The 23,658-nt window shown below is 41.5% G+C and overlaps 1 protein-coding gene across 1 annotated transcript in view; it reads left to right on the forward strand.

Annotated features, from left to right (window-relative positions):
* RNF32 (ring finger protein 32) overlaps nt 1-23,658 on the forward strand; it is an 82,442-nt gene that overhangs the window by 663 nt on the left and 58,121 nt on the right.

Consider the following 23,658-nt stretch of genomic DNA (forward strand, 5'->3'; position numbering starts at 1 on the left):
GCTGATTGCCACCAAAACAGGGAAGTTCTTTCTCTTTCTCAGCCAGTCCCTCGTCCTCCCTCAGTGCTGTTATTAATTTGGCTCCACTTCTGGTGTCACTGACCCTTTGAGCCAGCTCAGCACATGGCAGAAAATAAACTCCACAAGGAAAAAAAAAAAAAAAAACAAACCAACTTCTGACGGATTAATGAGTTTTAACTGGTTTATAGCAAAATCCAACTGTCCCAAGGCTGGTGTCAAAGCACTGGGAGTCTGCATCTGGGAAAGGGAAGGAAGGACAAAAAAGGGCAATAGGGAAAAAATTATTAAAGATAGAAGGTGTTGGGAAATGGCCTCTACTTTAGATCAGTTCTTCAGCCCAAGCTCTCATCTCACAGTTAGCAATCATCAAATGCCAGGTGCCATGAAAATAGGAGCATAAAAATCACTCATATCAATTTCCTGATTCCTTCTCTCCTCTACTTTTGACTTGTCTCATTTGCTTTCTAATTATACTACATTAGGTTTAAATATATCAGAAAAGTGTTTTGGAAAATGCAATTATTTTCCTCTCAGTAGGGTTTTTTATGAGTATTAATAAGGTAAATGTAGCCAAATTCACTTATAACTGAAGGATTGAGCCTTGTCACTGTGTTTACACATAACCAAATTCAAATTTATTCTGATGATCTGCTGATGGAGCCTACATCTCCATCTTGATCAGACAGAGAGGCAGCTGAGTCTATGGAATATATTGTAATAAACTGTTAAAAATTAGTATAAGTGAATAGATGTTTCCTCACCTTTCTCCCTGGCAATATTAAATAGATAGTTGGGAGGAGAAAGAGACACAGACAAGGGTGTAAGGAGGTGTAAGGAAAAAGAGTCTCTCTGGCAACTTTCCTATGTTATAGAAGCTACCTCATATACATCCACCTGTGCCTCTTAACCCCAGATATAATTTACATTTCTATTTATACTGTGACTGCCCTTGTCCTTCTGCTTCATCAGGATTATTGCCCACTCTGACAAGGCTGTGGGGCAAACTCTAAGGACAAGACATCAGTGGCAAAACTCCCTCTGATTTCAGTGAAATCAAGTTGTCAGCCTGGACACTTGGATGCCCAAGTTCCTGTAGCTCCTTTGGGGGTAAGGTTCTACTGAATAAATAATTGGTCATGAACTGGAGAGAAAGGTAATCTTGTTTTACACAAACAACAACACAAATTCTCACGTCTCAAAACTGAGCTTCCCCTACTCTACAGCTTAATCTTCAACATGTCATTTAGTTGATCTCAATATTTTTTCATGAAGAATTACGAATTCCTGCCCATTATAATTAAAAAAAAAAAAAAACACAATACAACTCCAAAATAAAGGGTTACCTGCTGTTTTATCCAGTATGTCCTACACATGGGCTGCCCCACTGAAATGTAAAGTACAGCTATGGGCAAAGTCTTCAAATGATGAGACAACTCTCAAGAGGGACAAAAAAGACTGACTGGAGAAGACCGGCAGGTTGCAGGGTATTAACCTGTAGTTCTCCAGAGGTTATGTGGAATTTGGGGTCCTTGAAATAACATGAGAAATCTCAAAGAAAGTTTTTTTGGTTTTTTTTATCTACTTCCTCTCCCAGTTTGAACCAGCATCAGCAGCTGAAGATCAAATCCTGGAGTTTTGGGGGAAAAAGTTAGGTTGGGTTTTATTATGAGTAATAATATTTACAGTACAATAGAGCCTGGAGGCCAACAAGGCTGAGATCCATTGTAGTAAATTAAAACCACTTGTCTCCAAGTAATTAAATAATTAAATTATTAAATCACATTTAGATCATCTGAAAAAATCCTTATTTTTATCTACACATGACACAACCAAAAGCTCCTGCAGTACTGGGGCAAGTGAGAGGGGAACATTTTCTGCAGAGAACTCCATAGCTTCCCTCAGGGCCTTTGCCACTGTGGCTCCCTCGTGGCAGCCTCCTCATCCTCCGAGTCCCTTAGGAAAACACTTTCCTGGCCAAGCCAGCCATACTGATACAAACCCCGGGTGTAGAGCAGACCAGAGATAGGGAAATTCTGCTAAACAGGTGTGGCTCATTATTAGGCACTTCATGCTTTCTATTTTTACCTTAATCTCTTTGCTCTTCCCTCAGGGCTTGTGTAGTCTAGAAAAGATTTATTTTGAAACTTATTAGCTCAAGCATTTGAGCTAATATATTTAAAATCTCTGTTTTCTGATCCTGGCTCAAACAGTGGCTGCTTTAATCTTGCCAGGAAAGATGCTGGACTCCCTTTTTCACCACTTGCTCCTTTCAGAGGACCAGGGTGTCCTGACTCTTCCCTGGACCCCTCCACCTAATTAAGCCACTTTTCCATCAGCTCGTATAACAGAAAATACCTTGTGCTGCTTATTCCAGGGCTTAAACAGGTGTTAATTAAAACATTTTAGCTAGCACACTTTACAAATACACCTTTTGTCCCAGGGCTCAGTATGGGAGCAAGTTCCTGCAAGGCAGCTGAGCCCCGGTGCTGCCTCCAACCCCTGCTTTCCTCTCTGGCCCCAATCTCTGCAATCTCCACACACACACCATCCACAAACCAACAGCCAGGCTGTATTTGCTAAGGAAAGCAGTTACTCAAATGTCCCCCAATAAATTCTCCATCCCATTTCAATTAACACATGTGAAACTCTCTGTAATGTTCCCTGTGTAGCCCCTGTACTGCTCTAACACTGCCCAGCCCCAGTTTGAAGAATTAGTTATTTGCTGTTAAGAGAATAACGGCACATCTGCCACCTTGATCACTGTGTTTGTATTATTATCAACTCCTGTCTGAGTGCCAAGTAATTTAATCAAACTTGAGAGAAGAAATAATAGCATTTCAGTTGAACAATGGCGTGGCCCTTTGAAAAGGCAGAGATTTGCTCTAGGGTACATTAAAAGGAGAGAAGGTCTATAAACAAAGGGTAACACTGTGAAAAATTTATCCGTCAAATCTAGCTACTTTTTTTTTCCCCCTACTTGCAAAAAATTCTCCAGCAGATTGCAACTACTATAAATGTGCCAGCTTTCAGCAGATATGAAGTGTAGCACATTGCTTACTCAGAAATTGCTCACAGTTTGTTCACTTGAGCATTTACAGTTTCCTTTTCATGCTCTGCGATAGGTTCACAGTATATTACTTTGTTTCTCTGCTCTAACTGGACAGTCCAAAGGAAAATGCAGAGTTGTCTGGGATAAAGAGAAAGTAAAACAAATAATCATAAGAAGAAAGAAATAGAAGGAAAAGTAAGCAAGCAAGCTGAGGACATGTTATTATGTCTGAAATCTTTCCTTGTCATTTAGAGTGTTGGGAAAATCATTGTATCTCATTTTGCTCCCAGATTGTTTAAACTATTGATGGAGGAAGAGAAGGCATAAGTCATATTTACTGACTGCCTGGAAAACTGTTCAGCCGGTGTAAATTCTTTGCATGTGAGTGCATGTCCATGTGCTGTGCTGTTTGCAAAGGGTGCAGTCCCTTATCCTTGGCCCTTTTGTTTGAGCAAATGCTTAAGTGCCAAGCCTTTGGCCAGAGACATCTGGAAACTACTGCCTGTCCTCCTCGCAGCACACTTCTGTAGCTAAAGCCTTTCCTTTGTCTGCTGCTATCAGTGGACAAGCATGGCTAAACCAGAGAGGCTTCTTCTTTTTTTTTTTTTTTTTTTTTGCCTCCTAGGCCTCCTCTCTTTCTGTACTTCTCCACTGTCAGCTGTGTGATACAGTACTGAAGCTCACAGAAAATATTACCACAGGTTGTAGTTCCATCCAGGCAGATGATGACAGTGTATTGATAATAATGGAGGGAGCACAGGCTGATAATCAGTAAAGAGTAGGCACAAACATCCAGGCAGGAGTCTATCTGTTCACAGCAGAGCTTCCTCTGAAAGAGAATGGAAACCCCAATAGCTCTAAACAATAAATTTATAGAAGCCATATTTGCAAAAATAATTTCAGCCTTCACAGGATGTCATGGCTGCCCTGAGCAAGTGACCAAGCAGTAATCAACTTGTGCATCCCTATTTTTTCCCCCTTCTCCTTTGATGGTGTGGGATATGATTTATGGGGGTAAGAAAGCCAAATCCTGATGTGAAAATGGTTTCAGATCATCTGTTGAGAGCAATATGAAGGTTAGAGTTTATATGACTGTTTACAAGAATGCTGTTATTACCATGCTATAAAACAGAAAGGAATGTGACCAGACTAGTACAGAACATCAAAAGAATTGTAGAGTCATTTTAATGAGTTACTAGAAACCAAGTCAGGTTCTGCTGTTTTGAGCCTATATGGTTCTATTCTGTGCAGTGGATTTAAGTCACTTAGCAACCTTAGCACAACTTGCAGCATGTTGAGGCTTGCTCCCAGCTGGGGTTTAATGCTCCCAGCATCCCCAGGTGGACAGCCTGTGCCTGTCCTGGCCCTTTTTGTATGTAGGAATAGACCACCAGAGCCAAGAGCTCTGCTGCTCTGCTGCCTCTGACCTGGTGTGGACAGTGACAGCTGAGCAAGAAAGGTGAAAAGTGGCGTTTGTGGGTGTTTGTTCAGACCAACAGTTTTTAAAATTCTCTGTGTACGTGTGAAAATTGCAGCACAATCATGGCAGGAAAATTAAGCCTATGTGGATTTCATATAGATCATATATGAAGATACAAGAAAGGGAGGCTAAGGAGGCCGTGTATAACCTATCTTTAGGGTAAAATATAAAGACATTTTTAAAGTTAATACCAGTTCATCTAACAGTTATTTTTGTGTTAGAAAAAGCTCAGTCATGTTTGAAGTATGTTATTTGCTAGTATTTTCTGATTCATTTTGTTTCCTAGAGGTAATTATTTTTTATACCACAATGTCACATACATACTAAGCACACAGTGAACCTCAGAATCTCCACAGTTCTTTTATTTAATGTAAAATATCCACAATGGCATGTAATTCAAAATGCACAAGTTCAGAAACATTTTGGACTGGACCATAAGATAGGCTGTAGAGACTTTCAAGTACAAATATTGCTGTATAAAGGGTCCATGAAAGGGGACCTGGAACTAAATTATCTTTAAGGTCCCTTCAAACCAAACTACTCTGTTTGTGGTGTTCTCTGATACTGAAATGTAGTATCAGTGAGACATTTATTGGCATTTGCTATCAAATAGACCATTTTGTTTCACTGAAGATAATGTTCTGTTACATTCATGCACATTGTATGAATCTTAGATTGCAAAATTACTCTTTGGAAATGTAGGACTACTCTATTCTTACTCAGCTATTTTGTCCTGTTTAAGCTCCAGGCTGCATCCAGATTTGCATCCATCTCAGGCTGTTAGATTATCTGGAGAGATTTTGCTACCTGTGGGGTTGAAGTTGATGGGCTTCTGAAGGGGGTGACCACCCTCCCTGGGACACAGAGCTTCACCAGCCTGTGAGGGAGCCCTCCAGGAGGAGGATCTGTGTGATTTGTTGAGAATTTGCACAAGCTAACACAGACTCACCTGCTGGGTCTTCTACAGGGGATGTGAAAATCTCCTGCTCCAAGGGAACCTGAGAGCTTCCAAACACAAACCACCAACTCCTTCCACCTCGGCTGTCATGCCCTGAAGGAAATTTGTGGCAATTTAACTTGTCCAATTTGCTTCACTGGAAGTCTAAAACATTAAGGAAGTGAAGTCAAACAGTGAAAGAAGTGATGGTGGTGTTACCATTGTTGCCTTTTGCCACCTACTTATGCCAACATTTTAATTCCCCAGTAAAGCTGCAAGAGAGTCTCACTCCCATCTTCTGGCCTTTTTAAAAGGAGAAAATGAAGGTGTTAGTCACCAAGAAAATGGGCAATATGTGTGAACGTGCAGTTTCTCCACCCTCTGGTTCTTGCAGACATAAGAACTTACCCAGCCTTCCCTTTGAAGGCAGCTGGCTGGGTTATTGCTCAGATAAGCACACATCTGCCCTCCTGAGGTGCTACAGCAAGAGAAAATACCAGTTTAAGGTGTCTCTGAAACAAAATTTTTAAAAAATTAAAAAGATTCTTTAAAAGATTTTTTTAATTTTTTTTAAAATTTAAAAATTCCCTGGTGCTGCTTTAACCTTTCTATTCTGCATTGTGTCACCAGCTATTTTCAAGCTGCTAATGTTGGGTGGAATGGGCTGTGATGGGGAGCAGGGACACCCAGACAGATCACCCAAGTGGAGACTTGCTGGTACTGAAACATCTCAGTCTGGCTCTTGTTTATGAATTTGTTGCATTTGTTCTGGGATTTCAGTTTATCAACAACATCTTGTGGAGATGTTTTATCCATTTTTCCATTTTTCCATTTCCATTCAATTCAAAAGTCTCCAGTCAACTCTCTGGCATAGACCATCCATGAACACCTCAAAAATACATCACAAATGCAGCACATCAGCTGCTTAAGCAGTTTATCAAATGGATACAGCTTTGTGTTTGCTGTGCTGTGGAATATATGTGCCACATCATTATACACCTGGGTTGCAAAGCTTACAGCAAATTTAATTTGATATTGTGGTAGATAAATACTCATGTTATTAACAGTCATATTTAGGACCATGGCATTATCACAAATGTCACACAGACATTTCAAATTTCCAGTCTTCTGCTTTTAAATAAGTACGTGTTTGGTCAGTGCCTGCTTTGGGTGTTCTTTTCATTAACACACCAAATATAACTGAAATGAAAATATTCCTTGCACTCCCTTGCTTATATACCTCTGAATTCATCCCCAAAATCAACTCAAAATGATATCCAGGTTTCTTTTATTATGGTTTTCCAACAGCACACAAGAAATTAATCGTTCTGACTGTGAAAATCTGTCCTGGGAAGCTGCTGGAAAAGCAATTCTCCCTGACATTTGCAGCTGCCACCACTGGGAAATGTTCCCACACTGATTTTGACCTTCTGAAGTCCAGAAGCAAAAATCTCATCTCTCTCTCAGCTTGATGTTATACCATGCAAGTCTTCACAGTCCTTCCCTTGTCTTGCTGCCTTGGAAATATTAGCTGACTGGTTTCTAAAAATCATAATTTAAATAAATTCTGTACACATTAAGTGTATAATTTTAAATATTATATAATGATTCATTTATGCATTCATAAAGGGAAGGATTTAAGTAGTTCTAGCAAATGTTGCATGCCTTAGTGCATATATAACTTTGCACAGGAGGGTCTTCACAAAAACTGTCACCCTAGTGCACATCCAAGACCCAGAGCAAAGTGGCAGGATCCATGATTTCAGGTGTCCATAAATCCTTGCTGTAGTGGCAACAGATGAGACAGCACAGCAGCAGGTATGTTGGGTGGGATGTGGGATCTCACAGTTTTCCAGAAGGTGTTTGCATGAAGCTCAGGAAACACCTGTAAGTCCATTAAAAGTGAATTTCAAACCCTACAGATTCTTTGACATGGACACCCACATGGCAGAGTCCATTAGCAACAAGCAACAAGCACATGAAATCTCTCCTGAGCGGTCCACTACAATAAATTTGGATTAAATTCCTCCTAAGTGTTCTTAGGAGGCAACATCAAATCCTAGACATTTGTCTAATTTGAAGATACCTGGTCTGTCCCCCTCAGATAGCTGTGAGCAATACTCAGTGGAGTACCTGGACAGATTTACTTTATTTCCAGCTGACAAATGTGCTGTGCCTGGCAGCAGAGCTCAGCATGCTCATCATGCAAGGAGCCACACGACTGAGGCTCCTGCAGAGTTTATCGGGTCGCTCAGACCTACACCACATCTCAGGTTTGAGCACCATCCCAAAGATCTAGCCTGGACCCATTCCGTGCTTGAGTCTGGGGGAGGGTGGAACAAAATGATGCCTGGAGCCCAAAATGAGAGAGAAGCGGGACCCCCAGGCAAGGCAGGATGCAGCTGGGATTCCAGGACAGGCTGGCCTGCAACACACAACAAAAGACCAAACCAGCTCCAGGTTTGTGGAAGCTGCAAAGGTTGGAAAAAGGCCTCTCCATGCCTGAAACCAGCTCTTCTGCTGGTTCCCTGGGGTTTGCAGCAAAGGTTCCAGGCGGATAAAGAAATCTCAGGCAAAGAAACTCACACATCTTTTTTTTTTTTTAATTTACTACAGATATTTTGCTCAGTTCTGCGTGAAGCCACCTGCCCCACACAACCACAAATATTGAATCAGGAGAGCAATTTTTCTACCACCCACATAAGATAAGGAATCAGGAGACACAAAGCCTCATTATATCCAAACAAAAAACTTACAAGTAAAAACAAAAGTGTTAAGAAGTAGCTGAAAAAGTAGCTGAAGAAATTAATCTATTGTGCAATCAAATACAAATTGAATTCCAGGGTGGATTTTGTTATTTAACACATCTGCGAAGTGAAATCCATGTTCAAGTTACATTTTGAAAATCATAAAATCACCATCACCGTCACAACTGTCACCTCAGTGTAATTCTACCAGTTATTTTAAGGCAGAATCCCAGCAAAGGCTTGTGATGTGAGAGTTGCAGATGCACATGGCTCTACATGCTTTTCAGATATAGTTTAGCGTGCCTCAAAAGCAAATCTCAGGGATGGATGTCCTGGGGTGAACATGGAGACAGCAGAGGTTTGCACAATCTGCATGGTTGCAGGCCATAGTGCTTTCCTGGGGGTTTTGCACTAAATAAAGTGCTAAAATTACAAATTAATTACTGCACCAAGCAAGGACAGCATCCTCTGCTTGAGCTTTGGCTGATACATTCAGACTGGCACTGAGGTGAGATGCTGTGGGACCATTTCTTCACTTCCCAGCAAAGCAGGTTTCAGGGAAAGAAAGAGTTGGCATCAGGGAAAAGTTGAGTGTGGCAGTCTTTTGACATCTCACACTTTTCCTACACTTATCCTGTAACCATCAAAACCTCTGAGACTGCACTGAAATACTTATTGAATTGAGGCAGCCAGAAGACCAAACCTCTGCTTTCCTGGCTGCAAAATATTTCCAAAATATACCAATGCCACTTTCTTGAGGAGAATAAATGTGACCCTGGATGCCTATTCATTGCTTAGCCTCATCAATTGAGTATGCTGACAATCAAGTCTCTTGCTCAGTAGCTCTTGCTCAAAAACAAAACTTATCCATCTTTCAAATCCATCCCTTTTTATCTCAAATGAACAAAAACTTTCACTGTTTTTTATGCAGAATCATAGAAAACAAGTCTAGTAATGACTTTTAAAACCAACTAATGCGCACAGCTCACCTGCTTTCCCAGGCAAAGCTGGAATCTGACAGACTGAGCTGCTACCTGGAAGCAGCAGCAGCCTGTAGAGCCAGTGCTGTGCTCAGAAAAGTCTGCCCCAGAGGAACATGAATTCTTCCTCTTGCCCTTTCCAATTTGTAGTTCACTCCCCTTTTGCTGTAAATTATGACCTTAAATTGCTGCATCATGAAAAATGTCATGTGAAGGCACCATTTATTTGGAGCATGGGCTCTGTAAGGGTTTGACAGGGAAGCACCACGGTGCCTTTCCCAGGATTAATAACAGGAGATGTTGAAATCCAGGGGGCAATCACAGGGGAACCTCAGCTCAGCAGCTCTGCCTCTGGATAATCCTCCCCAGGGAGCCTTGAAAGGCAGCAGAGAGCTCTGCATCATGCTGTGAGCTTGGGCCCATGATGAAAGGTGCTCTAAAAAAGTCAACTGCAAGGTCAATGTGCTTTACACCCACGTGTTGAAAAATAAGTAAGCATCAGTGTCCAATTTAGTTGTCATCACAGAGTGGGACTCCAAGGCAAAGGAATGCTCTAAGCTTGTAAGGACCACACTTCTCTCCTTCCCTTTGATGTGAGCCAAGGTAATGGAGATTCTGCCAAGGTGTGACTAATTCCTTGTAACTATATTGCATAATTTTCATATACTTTTGGGAAAAAAAAAAAAGAAAAAGGCAGTCTTTAAGAATAGGAGGGAAAGAAACTCACCTCTGACACATTCCACAGAACACAACCAGCAGTACAAAGCAGGTTTTATTAACAGATGGTGAAAGCTCAATTTAAAAAGTACTGTGGGCATTAAAGAAGATTGTTTTATGTCTTTGACATGAATACTCAGGCTAGATGAACTATCAGGGGTTTGGTTTAAGTGAGATTAATGCTTAGTATTTGGAACCCATCCAAACTGATTAGATCTGATTGAGTAAGAGAGCACAACTTTCTATATCACTTTCAAAGTGATGTGATTAGACTGTGTATGTACTATCTGAAAATGTAAATATAAACAGAAGGGAAGGGAAAAATACCCTTCCCAAATTTTAAATGCAAAAAATAATAATGATCCAACTGTATATAAACACTTACAATTTACTTGACTATTAGAAGAGTAAGATAAGAAAAAGTGTGTTAATGACATAGAAAGTGTTACAGGAATAACAAGCCTGTGGTCTGCCCTGCTGAGAGCCTCATTTATCTCCTTTGAAGTCAGTTGAAGGGTACAAGTTTGGGTGAGGAGAACTTGACTCCAAATAATTTTCATCTAGGAAGGTCGGGGAAACATGGCATTTTTCATCTTGTTCATAGATTTGCAGCCACTGGTCCTAAACAGGAACAGTTTGTAACTATTTCAAAGTACACTTTTTATGTCATAAAGAATTTACTGATTTATATATTATATACTGATATTATATATATATATATATATATATATATATATATATATATACACTTTTTATATATAGATAGATAGATAGATAGATAGATAGATAGATAGATATAGATATAGATATAGATATAGATATAGATATAGATATAGATATAGATATAGATATAGATATAGATAATATGTATTCAACAGTTTTGCCAAGCATACATTTACCTATGGACCAGAGGGAGTCTCAGCTCCAAATTCAGGTGCCTGTATGTTGGTGCCTAGCTGTAAAATTTGTGCCCCAGCTCCAGACCCCCATCAGCTGAACTCTTGATAGCTGGTCAGTCAAATTCACTTTCTGACAGGTCCATATAATTGCTTATGTGCAGACAAAAAAGGACCATATCCTAGAAAATACTAACTCTGACACAAAATTTAGGCAGACAATTCTTGACTTTCCTCTTTTATGGGGTGAGGAAGGGGGCACTGAGAAAGACTCCTGCTGAAATGCTGGAACCATTTCTACAGTCCACACACAGATAGCTGGAGAAGGTTCAGAGCAGGGCCACAAAAATAATTTAAGGGATTAATTAGGAAGCCCAGAGGGCTTCACTTTGCAAAGAAGAAGTTAAATTAATCAGAGTCTACAAATCTATAGCCTTAGAATGAGGTGATTTTTTCAGAAGATAATAACATAATACAAATACACATAAATGTCTAATGCAGACAGCAATGCAGTATCTACCCTTACTATCTGGGTATTAAGTTTAGGTAGTTGATAAGAAGCAGTTCTGAGGTTGGCACAGACAGGAGCTCTACCCTTCTGGTCATGCCTAGAAGCAGCCAGTGTCACCAGGTAACCATCAGGTGGCCACAATATCTGTGGCAGCCCAGAAAAGTCTTTTGCTTTCCTCCTGGAATGTTCCACCTGCCCCAAACTGATGGCTCATGTTGGCACAAGGGACAAGTGACAAAGCCAGACAATGCCTCTACTGTTGTCACCAGCAGAGCTTACACATTGTCCTTTCTTGCACCTACATCTTCCCTGGTTTCCAGTTTACTCCCTGTTGAAAATACTGGTTTCCTTTTCATGTGCGTACATGGAGAGATCTCCCAGCCCTGCCCTTCCTGCTTTAATGAAGAGAAAGTTGCTGCTGGGTTACTGAAGTTTCACAGGTTTTCAACAATCAGCTAAAACACAAAAACTGTGTATGTATATACAAATATATGTGTATCCATGTATGTTTACGAAGTAATGTATTAGTAGTATTAAATAACAAATATTTTTTAAGCTTCTATGAAACCGAACACATATGGTAGTTTATTTTCTGAGTTTATTTCACATTTGCTGTGGGTGAACAACAGGAATGTATTAAATTGAAATAATTTGTCTGTCCAACCATGTTTTACAAAAGCTTTCCTGGGCCTTGGTATCAGAACTGCATGTGAAGATGTGGCAGAAAGTTTGGAATGGGCATATCACCCATGGTACGCTGTGTAAGGCATCCAAACCTCTGGGAATTTCCAGAGGAAACTTTATCTCAAATCTCATCTAAGAAAATAAGTAAATTCCCCTATGTAACATATACAAATGGGTGAGGAAAGATTAAAAACAAAAGTGAGAAAACATCATTTTACCAAGTTTTTAATCTCAGCTAAAACTTTGCAAATTGTGCTGAATTTTTTTCCACTAAAGCCAGGGGACAGCAATTTCCTTCACAGGGCCACTCCTGCCACCAGGGCTTGTTGGGTTGGGGTGAATAATTTCACAGCAGAAGCAGCCAAGGCTGGGATCCCAGCCAGCAGCCCAGGAACAACATTTTTCAAGAAGCAACAGCTTTCATCTTTAGCAGCAGTGGGCAGCACTCAGAAAATCTCCTCAGCAACAGCCAAGGTCAGGGCATTACCCTCCACTCAGTCTTTGGTCAATTAATTCCCTACAGTAAAATAAGAGAACAAACAAACAAACAAACAAGCAAAAAAGGCTATTTGTGCACTGTTTGGCCTGTGCCATGGATTTTTCATGGGACAGCTCTGAATTCCCACATGCTGAGAGCCATAAATAAAAAGACAGAACAGGAGTCAAAGTGCAGGCTCTGTGGTCAGGATGTATCTCCCAGCTCCACAGTGTACCAAGCACTTATTATCCAGAAGGAACAGCACAAATTAAATGGGGAGAGAAACAGATACCCTGATCTAGTGCAGAGGCATTCCTGGATATCTCAAATAAGTTGGGGACCTGGTGAGGATTGAAGGCAGTACAATGAATCACGAGTTTTATGCAAGTTGAGGAGGTCTCCATTTGACAGCACTCTTTAATAGGCAAGAGGCAGTTGAGGAATGCAGTGTAGTCCCATGGTTTCTTAATGAAAAAAAGAATAACAAATGCTGAAAAACGCTGCCAAACAACAAAGCTTACATTTTATACACGCTCATCAATTTAACCCTAAAACCTTAAAAGCCTCAGGGTGATCCCAACGCCTTTAATACCAAAGGCCCTAACTATGCCACAGATCAAGCACCAAGCCCAAGCCTGCTTTGTCTAGAAAGATGAAAGCACACTCAAACAGGTGAAGGCTTCTTTGGAATCATCACCTGCAATTAAGCAAAGGAAAACTAAGAGGAGAAGAGGTAAGCTGAACTTGCTTTAAAAAGACACCACGGGAGCAGGTGGATGCTTGCTAAGGATAGCTGTGGTGTCTGCTGTCATTCTTTCACCAAATGATGTGCATTCATTGGGATTTCCTGCACATTAACAACAGATCACTTGGTGGGAAAGTTGGGTAGGTGCTGCAAAAGCAAAAAAAAAAACAAAATCCTTTTTCTTTTTTTTTCCCCTCAGTATATCATTCTGGGAAGACTGCTGCTGCCAAGCTGCTGTGGATAGCAATACCAGGTCTGTCTGAATAAAGCAGTGCCACAGAACATTTCATTTGGGATGAATAATAATTTATCATTCTTTTTTACCTTTTTACCTTAAATAGTTTGTAAATAACTAAATATTTATTTTAAAACAGAGTGTGTGGAAATAGAATGTTTTCCCTCAAAACCCAGCTTCTAAAGTAATACTCTCAATTATTATTTTTAGAAGACAGGAAGCTTTTAGCTGTTGCTGCCAAGACAAAAATCGTGCAAATGTAAGTAAAGGAGTAAACACCAGAATTTAAATTTAAACAAGACTCTAGTTTTTTACTACTGTTGCATAAATACTCCAAGCCACAATAAAATAAGAATTACATGTAACAAGGGAGAAAGGAAAGAGGAAGACTGACACACCAGCATGCAGATCTTTGTGGCTGTAATATTCTTCATGTTCTGCATTTGGAAGGCACTTTACAGAGTCCCTGAGGATAGATAAGTATAAACTGATAATACTATTAATGCTATTATTAATAGTATTAATTAGGTTCATAATCAGCATTGTAAAATCCATGATAACATTTTTGGTGTTGTTAATCGTTTTAAAGCTTTGCAGAATGATATTATCCATGTGACTTAATTAATTCCATGTATATATATATACAGTCCAGGAATCACTGGCTCCTCTTCTAAAAGTGCCAAAACCTGCTATTCCCATCAACATCTTCTTGACACACACCTTCCCCAAGATCCATAAAATTAGCATATAAGACTGAACAGTGAGAAAGTTCTTCTTTTCAACTCATCATTTGCAAAAGCTTTGTTGTTCACCAAGATTAAAATCTCCCTCAGCTCCCTTTGCCTCTATATCTGTGCCCAAGGGGAGCTCAGGGAAATTTTGGGCAAAGTGAGAATCCCCTGAGCAGCACCCCATGAAATTCACCATCTCCTCCCTTCCAGGGAAAGTCTGACTCCAGCCCAGGTCCCCCCAGTGAGCCCCAGCCAGCCCACCTGGGCTACTGAATGGGGTTGCAGTGATTTTTCAGGCACTCTGTGATTATTCACAGACCAAGATCTCTGCTCCCACTCAGGCTCTGGTAGAGCAGCAGGTACAGAAAAATGTCCTGTACCCAGGGCTCAGCCTGAAATGGAAGTGTTCCAAAAAATTATCATCAGCAGAGAGGAGAGAGTAATGCTGGCCTAAAACTTTTATGTCCAGCTTTTTCTTCCTCATGTGGGTTTGAGGAGGGTAGAAGGAGACAAGAGGAAGAGATGTGTTTAAATGACTGGCCATAAAGAGCAAATCTGATCTGTGAAGTGACAGCACAAAACAAACAACCTGAATAAAACTTTCAGATAGGGATTATATAAAGAGAAAATCAATATGGTCAAAAAACATAAATAGACAATTAATGGAGAGGGCTTTTATGGAGTGCTCAGCTGCAAACTCACAGGAGTGGGCAAAATATGAGAGGGCTTTTTAATCTCTTTCTCTCCTTTGTATTTTTCAGGTCACCCTGGCTTACAAAAATCAAGATGTATTTCTTCTGCTTTGCTTCCTGTAAAATCAATAACAACAATCAATTAAAACTTGTTTTGTGCCAGCAGGCTATTGTTTGTGATAATAATGCAGGGAGCTGAAAAAAGATTACTTTATTTCCTTGACCTCCTTGGTACACAGATAAATACGGTGTCTGTTCCATCTACAACCTGAAACCACAACCCTGTCCCTTTTTAAATTATATGAAAGAAGATTAGATACTCTCACACACTGTAAATAGTTTGAAGTATCTGTTTTTGGTATCACTGTAACTGGCTGGAAGATAACATCTAATTTATGCATAATTCAGCAAAAATTCCCGGTATCAGGCTCAGCCCAGGTTTTATTTTGATTTGAATCCTCTGTGATCCCACTGACTTTGGTCAGTTTTCATCAATGGAAGATATGAAGAGTCAAGGAAAAGACCTGGCAATGAGAAGTCTTTCACAGTTCATATCAGCATCGAGCTGTGTCCATGTCACAGCACCCAGGATCTCTGCTGTGTCCCTCTGGTACCATGTACTGCTCTTCAGAGCTACACACACACAAACAGATGTATAGAGACAGATATAGGTACTACAGATAAGATGCACAAAGAGGCAGAGAGTGATCTGGCAGTGAAATTCTCTTACATCTAATGTCAGTACAAAAACCACTCCTGATTTTTTTCATTTGCTTTCCCAAAAGCCTTGAACACCAGTCCAGCCACACAAAGCCCAGGCCCAGAGCAAATGCTGCTTTCCTCAACAGCTGGCATTTTAAACATACATGGAAAGCAGGCAAAAACTGCAGAAAGAGCAAAAGAAGAGGATGAGGTTAACAGCAAGATCAACTCCAGGCCAGCTACACACACAGCTTGTCTGGGGGTGGGGTTGCATCAGATCTGAAAACAAAGTTAGAAGGGTTTGTCAACTGGAGATGGGCAAGTTATGCAACTATTTGAACATGAGCATGCCTGCCTGCTCAGAAAGGAGATTAGGGACTTGAATACTCTTTTATACCTGCTAAATAATTAGTATCAAGTAACCACGTCCACTCTGCACTTTTCCTCTAAACAGCGAAATGCCAATGAGCTGTTTGTTAACTTAGACACAAAGGCTGGGATTTTTAAAGGGCTCTGAGCAGTGTTAGACATGCAGCACCCAAAAACCTTACCCTGAGATTTGGCTCTGTGGTACCAAAGTGGAGCCTCGCAGGCTTATGGTGCTTCTATGCCCTTGCCGGAGGCCTTGCACCCGTCCTGACCCAGGAGATTTCTCCCACACTGGCCCTTGCAGCCTGGAGAAAAACACATGGCCCAGCCATTGCCAGCTCCTGATACCTCTTGTATAATGCCTTGCTGTTTTTCTTTTTGGTTTTGAGTGGTTTTTTCAAACAAAGTCACATCAGACCTTACTGATAACACTGGGGTAAAGAACAACCCCCTGTGCTCTACCAAGTCCTGAGGCACAAAGGGTTCAACTTAGGACTGGAAAAACTGGGAGAAGATACACATATCCCCAGAATGCCTTTTCCACAATTTTTTACTCTTTTAGCACCAATAATACCTATTATTTCTTGTTTCACTGTCATATCCCTGAGCTATTCAGTACCAGGGGTAGATTCTAGGACACATCACAGTGTCCAAATACAGATGTGATCCAAAACAATCTCACTGCCCTTTACCTGCATCACCACTCCATCTCTCCTCCCACCACTTACAAAGGGTTATAATTCAGCACAAGGGAATTTCCAGGCACTGGTTACCATTTCTCAATTTTCCTTGAATTTTTTTAGCAAGTGTTGTTTTATTTGTTGTCCTGAGCACAGCAAAACTTTTCAGATCCCAGATTCACCCTCTTTGCTTTTCCACTTCAGACTGCCTGAAGCTGATGCTAGGAGAAAAACCAATCCTTTCTGTCATGTGACTGCAATTTTCTATTTATTGATTTTACATTGCACAATCCCTTTAATTTTATAAACTTTGCAAATGTCACAAGAAAAATAATGAATAATCAACACCTCCATAAGCCCACTGCAATCAGCTGGCCTCTAACAGAGGCTGAGAACTCACCATGATCCATAGATGTAACAAACTGCAGAAAAATGGACTGTTTATCACCATTTCCAGACACACTCTTAAACAGCCTGATTTTATTATACTTCCAGTGTTCATATGGTGAATCAAAGTGCTTTCAAAGAAACGAGAGTTACCCAATTAACCAGAATGAGACAGCAGGAAAAAACCACTGTAGATAGGAAAACAGCCTTGCTTCCTGCTCCAGATCTACTTAAAAAGCCTAGGTGACCACATATTTTTCCCTGCTGCTTTTAACCTCGTAACAGAGGAAACTAGGGTTGGGATAATTTTTGGAGCCAAAACCATCCTTCTTTCAAAATTCCTTGACATTATATTCAAGAATCACCCTTGCCTTCCCACAAGTTATTTTATGTAGTTGCTGAAATTTCCAGGGTCTCCCTGTGGGAGCTTCCCCTGAGCAGAACAGAGGCAGGGATAACCTGGAAGGAAAGTTTATGAAACTTGGAAGTGGTAAGGTTCAGCAGAAAGTGGTGGGCAAATGCTAAGGTGTCTCCTGGAGAGTGTGTGTTCCAGAGCTGGAATTTACCCAGCTGAGACCAGCAGAGCACAGGCCAGGCTGCCTGCCACATTTAGGGCAGAGCTTTTTACAAAGACAAAAAAATCACACATTTTTCCCAATCTTTTCAGGCATCATAGACCTTGAAGAACTAGAAATCCAAAATTGCTACACTCAACATAATCATTCCTAAAATCCCCTTGACTACTTCATCTGCCCTTTTTATCTCCCTAATTCCTCCTTTTCTTTCAATTTTGCTTTCAGTTTGTAAAGTTCTGATGGAAATACTTTCTGCACAGATGAATAACAAATATCCTCATCCCCACTTCACTCATATGTTCTCCTGGCAGAAGTCCCAGGCTTGGGAATATTAAGCTGTCAAGCAGGTAACAGTGTTTGGCTTAGGACTCAGGGTCCTTGCAAGAACTTGTGCTGGTTGTATTTGAAACATTAACAGAAGAATCAGTGGGATAAAACTTCCCGTAACTGAAACCCCAGATCACTCTCAAAAATCCTTCAGAGGCAGGGACAGGACAGGGAGAGGGGATGAGGGGATTTTTTCACAATGTTTTTTCTCTCTTCCTTTCCATGTCTTTAACTGCAGTATGCAAATATCTTGCTAAACTCTTTCTTTGCTCACATTTTACAAGTTTTTACTTGGGGCACACTTGAAGCTTTGCTTGTGTTAGGGTTATTTTATAACTCTATTTCACTGAATTTTATTAATGACAATCACATTTCTAAATCATCCCTATTGTATTTTTGAGAGTAAAGTGCTCTGCAGAGATGTACAATTTTAGTTCTGAGAACTTGAGTGTGTTTATGTCTGTCAATATTTACTCCAGAAACATTTTCAAACAAGTGTCTCTCCCTTGGAGTGAAAAACACAGACCCACCACCCATAGGTTCTGCAATCACAGCTCACCAGTCTCTCTCCATCTGATCTCAAAACAGGCATGGGGTGCTCTCAGTCTAACTGTGTTGATAATAGCAGAGTTACCAAAATAGTACATGATTTGGGATGCTTTGTGTTTGTTTGCACAGCTCATCTCCTGAAAACTGTGATGTATAGACTCCAGCACGTGTAACATTCACCTGCTGGTTTAGGGCATTCATTGGTATTATTTCTCAGCACTTTGGAGGATTTGCTTGTTTCCCTTGAAGAATTTTCAGTTGTAAGCCCAGCACGTGAAGCATTTTTCCTTCCTCTAGCATTTCTTAAAGATGCTCCACTTGCCCTTTTTTTCAGCTCAAAAATTTGTGTTCCTGTGGCTTGGGTTTTCTTCTTTTACTGTACTCCAGTGTATGAAGTAAACAATGTTTATCCAGTTCCTCATGACCACTAAAGCTGCTGGAAAGTTTCAATCTTATCTGAAAGAGCAGCAGAGCTTCTGCAAGGCCAGGTTCATAAATGCCTTCATGAAAGTGAGCAATCACCCTGGGGACAGGTACTTGAGTGAATCTTCAGCTCTCACTGAGAGAAAGGACTCAGAACAATTACAGCGGTGGAAAACCCAAAAGGGAGGTATTTTAAATGCCCCGCTGAAGAAAAAGCTCCAGTTTTGCTTGAGCAAGCTGAGAGATGGGATTGTTCAATGTACAAGATAAAAAATAATATAAATTAGACCTTGTAAATTCTGCTGTTGATGGAAAAACTTCTTTCCCATTACTGGCTCCTCATTAGCCCAACTACATGTGATTGGCACAGCATTTTCTGGAATATTGTGGAGCTGTATTCTCCAAGCATAATCAGACAATAAGAACTGAAATGCCCTTTTCTTGATCCACCCCAGATGTTTTATACTCTGTCTTGTTGCAGTAGAGCAGGATTTATAACTTTATTGAGAGAAACAGTATTTCTAACAAGTCAAAGTAATAGACATGATGTATTTACAAATTATAAAGGTCCAAAATTATACATGCATTTGTCTTTTTTGAGTTGAGATTCTCTCTCTCTTTTCCTTTTTGGTCTATCATATAGAACTGGCACTCTCTATAGAGAAAGCCACAATTTACCATAAATTCTGAAGAAATACCCAATCTACTCTTGGCACATTTACAGACTGACAGTGGCGTTAAATCTGATCCCATTCATATGAATGTCTTGAACTCTGAATTTAAGAATTCCCACTATGAGTTCCCTTTTAGGGAAGAGCTCATTTGTTATTTACTCATGTCAGAGGCTGCTCCAAATACAAGCATAGGAAAGTCTGCATTATCTCAAGTTTTCTCCATCATGCCAACATGTGTGAGTGTTCATATCTTTCAGAACTTTTGCCTCTGAATTGCACATTTCGGTGCTGCCCAGAAACCTGGGACATTAATCCTGGGTCAGGATTGACAATCCGCTGCTGTATGAGGAAGATTGGCATCCCATGAAGTAAAAGCATTAAAAGAAGGATGCAGCATTGCAGGACCAGTGGCTGGGCTCCACACTCAGTTTTCACACTTTGAACACAGATATGGTGTCCCAATAGTCCTCTGCTTAGGTTTTGTGACAGAAAATGGAATCACACCTCTAAGTTGCTTCTTTACATATATTTCTTTTTTATAACATTTAAAATTTTGTGGGTTTTTTCCCTAGTCTTATCACCCATTATTTTGATGCATTACCTTCCGAATTTGTTTTATTTGTTACCTTGTTAATCCTGTTTCATCATTTCTTTCCAACATCTCACCATTTTCCTCTCTGGAAAAGGTTTGAAATTTCCAAACACACACACACACACTTTAAGGCAGCCAAAGCAGTGGCAGACTTCCCCTTGATTACTTGCCTGAATGGTGTCAGCAAAGAAAAAACAGATGTCAGAGGCACAGCTTTTAAAGTCCAAACAGGCCAAATTAAAGGAAAATGAAAAGATGTTAGGTAAATTCACTCATTCTTCAAACAAACTCATATTCCCTACCTAGGTTTTTTTAAAAAAATTGCCATTCCTCCAACTAAAAATATTCCAGAGTGTTTATGGTCTGCCAGATGATTGGAGTGTAATAAACGTAATTTTGCAAGCTTGTAAAATATCCTGACATTGCCTTAAAGAAACCACAATAAACTCTCTGGTTGGATTGCTTTATTTCCATTTCTATGCCTTATTAAACCATTATGCAGAACATGTAGCATCAAAACAAGAAAAGATAATCTGTTGCAACATTAGAAATAACTGAAAACAGCTTAAAATCCATTCTGTTGTAGGTGACAGTCCATTAAAAGCCAGTGCATACCCCTTTAAGCCTTGCTACGAGCCAGATCCTTATCTCAGACGCAGGCAGAGCGCCCATTCACTTCAATAGGAGCCGCACTTGCATATTCCGAAGCAGAATTTGGTCTGCTGTGTTCATTAAGGGCTTCTGAACTCGAGATGTTCCTTTGACGTTCCAGAGGAGGCTGCAGTGCAGATAAGCTGCTGTCGGATCTCAGGGAAGCTCCTCTGTAGCTGTTTCAGGGCAAGTCCCAACACAGCCTGCTGGTGTTCCCCTCCAGCCTGACGTGCACCTACAGAATAATGAAGACATTGAACTCCCTGATTGACAGAGCCTTACAGAAAATGGTAAAGAACAATTATTGCAACATCGTGGCAAACCCCATCTTGGGCTGAAATTCCCTTTTCATCTGCAGGCTGAGGAGCACGCCAGGATTACAAGTGAATTATAAACGGCTATTGCAGGTACACAAACCTGCACGATGCCCTAAGTGCTACAGCTCCAGGCTCAAGTGGCCCAGCAGTGTGCACATGCTGCTGGCAGCTGCCCAGATGTTCAGGCAGTGGCTGGAACTCTGGCAGGAGCTGCCTGCACCCCTCACTCAGCACCACCCACCCAAGGACAGGCTCTGTCATCGGGCAGATCACAGACATCGCTGCCAGGTCCTCTCCAGCCTGGGGCCAACCCACAGCCTTTTTGTGGCTCCTGGAACTATTTGGCCTCAGGGACCTCAGCAGCCACCTCTCCTCTCCTCCTCCCAAGCCTGCCTTAGATGACCCTTCTGAGATGAGAAGGGTTTAATCCCTAAGAGAGCACTTCCATAGAAACTGAAATACTGTCAAGGTTCAGGAACAAATAAAAGGATGGAGCAATTTTCCACGTTTGTCAGCTTTGGCACAATTTGCACTATTCCGACCAACGCTGCTCCTATTCTCTAAAAAGAAGAGGGTTTTTGTCTCAGCAGAAGCACTAAACTTGTTCTCATGCCCTAATTTATGAAGGCTTTGCATTATCTACCTTACATCTTTATCTGGGTTATCACGTCACCTCTCTTCCTCTCTTCACCCTGTTGCCCTGGATGAGGCAGATTGTTTTTGTATTTGGGAATTCTGCGCAGGATCTCAGGCTCTGGCACCAGCACAGTCCAAGCTGACCTCAGGGCTCCGTGGACAAGGGAGTGCCACTGTTCCCCCCAGCTTGGCCACTTCAGCTGGAATCCTTGGAGAACAATGCCTGACCCCCAGCAGCTCCTGGGGAGCTGGTACGTGGGCATCTTCCCAGCCTTCACCCAAGGAGAGGGATTTTCACAAGAAGAAAAAGGTGGAAAGAGGAACTGGGGAGTTTCTAGTTTTGGAACATTTCTAGGAACTTTCTGATTTCAATCACCTGTTTTTAGGGGAAGAGCTGAAGGCCTGGGTCTTTCCTCCCATCCCTCTGTGCCTCGGGGAGGAGCAGAGCCAGGGGATGGAGGGTCCTACATGTCCTTGCACTCTGGGCCACAGAGTCACTGCTCCCACCCAACACATTGCCTCCAACTGCACTGGACCAAAACCCACACATTTAAAAGGGAGAACAAACACACCATTCCTGGTGCTCAGAAGCAGAGCAAGGAGATCACATCTCCCTGTCCATCCTCTGTTGCTCCCCTTTGAAGACCCTGCAATGCAGATGATGACCCTGTTCATGCAGCACAGGAGCCTGCTCCAGTCCTCAGCTGTGTGGGTGAACCAGCACAGGTTAAAACAACCTTTCACAACCAAGTTAAAACAACAAACATATTCTAGCTACTACTATCCTAATGAGTCCCATCCCCACGAGATTATGCATCTCTCTAGGAATTGTTTCATCCTTGTGCCAGAGATTCAAACTCTGCAGAGAGCAAAACAGCAGCAGTAGGATTTTTCCAGTGCTAGGTGCTGAGTGACACAATAAAATAAAAACAATCTCTCTCATTTCCTGCAGCACCTTCTCTTGGAGGGCCTGACACAAGGAGAATTGGTCTTATGGCCCCTCCATTGTTTGTGATCCTGGGATCAGCTGTGCAAATGATCTCACCAAGACTAAACAAGAAGTTTATGATGGAGGCAAGAGGGAGACACAGCTCCTGTCTTTTAGACCTAAGATTGCTCTTGTTCTACAATCCTGTGCTCCACAGATCCTGCTGCTCCTTGGCTGGAGCAAGGAAACAGCTATTTACATTTTTACACCATAACCCAGGCAGAGGCAATGAAACCTGACACCACATTAATGTTTTAGCTGCCGTTCAACAATGGATTCATTAAAACAAAACGACCCTGCAGATTTGGATTATAAACAAAGCAATTAACAATGACAAAAATTTGCAACCTATTAAAACTATTTTGGGAGCCAGGCCCTCAGTGGTATCTCAGAAGGTCATGCCAGCTGCTATCAGCCCAGCCTGTGGCTCCTTGGCTCTGGTCAGTGTCAAATCCATCCCCCAGTGCCCACCCCAAAGCAGCCCTTGAGTCAATCCATGTATTTCCAGCCTCCAATTAATTAATTTGGCAGCTGGCTGACACCACACCCTCCTTCCCGGGCCACACTCATTATGCTGGGCTCGGGGGAAGAGGGGCTGCAGATGCTGTTGCCCTCTTATTTCTGGCACACGCCTGGAGTGACTCGTGAGGGAATTGCTCCCATCCCGGGGCTGGGGAGGTTTCAGCCCTGGGAAAGGTCAGGAGATGAAGCCCTGACGCATGCAGACCTGGCAGCCATCTCTGTCCCACCCTCCAAAGCCAGAGTCCAAGGGAATTCACTGGTTTTCCACAGCTCTGTTGCCTCTTTGCACCTTTGGGATTTGCGGGCTGACAACGTTTCCCCAGAGCCGTTTGGAGTGGGGTGGGAGCTCCTGGCAGGGGACTC

This window comes from Melospiza georgiana, chromosome 1 (genome assembly GCF_028018845.1).
Source record: "Melospiza georgiana isolate bMelGeo1 chromosome 1, bMelGeo1.pri, whole genome shotgun sequence".
Lineage (NCBI taxonomy): Eukaryota > Metazoa > Chordata > Aves > Passeriformes > Passerellidae > Melospiza > Melospiza georgiana.